This window comes from Microtus ochrogaster, chromosome 1 (genome assembly GCF_000317375.1).
Source record: "Microtus ochrogaster isolate Prairie Vole_2 chromosome 1, MicOch1.0, whole genome shotgun sequence".
Taxonomy (NCBI): domain Eukaryota; kingdom Metazoa; phylum Chordata; class Mammalia; order Rodentia; family Cricetidae; genus Microtus; species Microtus ochrogaster.
This window is the reverse complement of record NC_022009.1, coordinates 72,832,603-72,834,797: the sequence shown is the minus strand read 5'-3', so window position 1 is coordinate 72,834,797 and position 2,195 is coordinate 72,832,603. Positions and strand designations below refer to the sequence as shown.

At 44.7% G+C, this 2,195-nt stretch overlaps 1 protein-coding gene across 1 annotated transcript in view; it reads right to left on the bottom strand.

Moving 5' to 3' along the window:
- The window catches only part of Dnajb9 (DnaJ heat shock protein family (Hsp40) member B9), a 4,573-nt gene extending 4,402 nt beyond the window's left edge, over positions 1 to 171 (bottom strand). Inside the window, exon 1 of the mRNA XM_005343821.3 lies at positions 26 to 171. The gene's annotated coding sequence lies outside the window, so the exon portion shown is untranslated. The remainder of the gene's footprint in view (positions 1 to 25) is intronic.
- Positions 172 to 2,195: the final 2,024 nt, after the last annotated feature.

Genomic DNA, 2,195 nt, shown 5'->3' with positions numbered 1-2,195 from the left:
CCGCGCCGCCCGGCCCGGTCCTCACCCGCGCGTCCGTCCCGCTGCAGCTGCTCCACCCCGCGGCCCGGCTCCCTCTCCGCGGCCGCTCTCGCTCCGGCTCGCCGCCGCACACCTGCCTCCTATCCGCGCGGCCCGCTCCCTACTGGCGGGAGTCCCGACCGGCGCGGCCTCCCCCGAGCCGACCTACACGAAACGCTCGCCCATTGGCTGCCGCCCGCCCACCTGACTTTGGCGCCTTACGCGCACGTGGAAAACTGTTGTTGCCTTTTGGGCCCCTCGTCACTTCCGGTACCAGCCTCCAGGGGGTGGTGCTAAAGTCAGGGGAAGCGGAAGTTAGTCGGACGAATCCCCACCCACCCAAATCCTTCCCTCCTGGGGCGGGGTGACGCGCAGGCGCGGCGATGGGCTGCGCGCGGGGCTTAGGGTCCCGCTTGGGAGAGGACCTGGCTTCAAGCCCTGCTGCTGACGGGCCGTTTGCTGCAAGGATCGCCGCCGTCGTAATAAAGACCGGAAGCTGAGGTTTTATCCGTTAGTAGCCGGGTGGCCTGAAGACTCAGCCTCACCCTTAGGTGGTGAGGCAGAGCCAGGTGTGAGTCTGTCACCTGTTCGTCTTACCATGCCTCAGTTCCCCAAAAAGCTTGAGGCCGCGGTCCTTAACGCAGCTTTGCATCAAGTTTCAAACACTGAAGTTTGCACGGTACGCGGGGGGTTTTCAACCCTTCCCGTGCTTTAGCTGACCCCCATTTCAACGTAAACTACATTTTAAGAGCATCTGATTCGCTAATAGGGTTGCTGTGAGGTTGGTCACACAGGTAGATTGAAATCCTATGTTTCTTCTTCAAAAACTCATGCCAAAAATGCTGGGCAACCTTGTGCATTCTGCTAGATTGGAAGTATAACTTGTGTCCTGATTGAGGGTATTCATACTCATCAATTAGTACGGAGAGCATGATAGGTAAGTTTATTATTTAGAATAGAGTTAGGACAGCATGAAATATTTCAGAAACAATAGATAAGTACTTCATTCATAAACCAAAGCAAGTGGTGTGTCAGATTCCAAAGACGGATTAACCAAGTTCAAACCCTGGTTCCCTTGCCTTAGTAACTTTTGCAAAGTCTTAAAGCTGTCAGTTTCTCAGTTTACTCTTCTGTATGGATAAACAAAGCAGTGTTTGGAGTATATGCTTAACATATATATATATGAAAATCAGTGCGGGCAAAATATTTTGTTTCCTTTTCTTTCCCCTTGTATTTAAAAGTAATTCCAGATAGAGCTAACCTGATTTGTCATTTGCTTCCAAGTTATTTTGAGAATACTATTTTTCTTTAGTTCTGATGCTGTTATTCAATAATGGTTCAGTCAAATAATGTGACAAAAATATAAGCCCAAGTAATTCACATGACATACTGTTATTTCTATGATCGGTTTCCTTGAATCCCTTCCACAAAATGCAATGATACTTAGTACAGAGAAAGAAAAGTTCAATTCATAATTAGTTGCAAGGCCAGTGTCATTCATGGTTCTGTAGTCAAAGATCTTTCAGATATCTTTGCTCTGTATGGAGGACATCATTTCAGAATGAAATATCTTTCTACTATCAGTATAAGAATCTAGTACTTCATTTGTATGCATTTAGTGTTCATCTTCTATTGTCTACATGTATATTAGTCCAGTCACTAAACCAGTCTTGCCTGGGCCCACACATATTCATGTACACAGATGTACATGGAAACAGAGTAAAGCTCATGATGACACACTAAAATTGTTTGCCCTATCTTCCCGCCTGGCTACTGGCCAATCAGCATTTATTAAACTAATATGAGTGACAAATCCTTACAGTGTGCAAGAGCATTGTCTTACAGCACACAATGCTTTAATTTTAATTCTGTAATTAACAACTTTGAGGAAACAGAGTATATAGGTGGAGTATAACTTAGAGAAATAATCCAACTATTATTAGCTTACTGAGAAGAGACTGTATTTGATATATTTAGACAATAACAGTCTTAACCCAGCACATCTTAAAATTTAAAAAAAATCTTATCAATAAAAACCACTCTAAAGGGAAATGGGAGGCGGTGGCAGTGAAGAGACAGAAATCTTTAATAAATAAATGAATAAAAATAAAACAAAAAAACCACTCTAAAAATGTTCCTAGTAGAGGACTCACTATGGAAGCACAGTAAAAATTCTG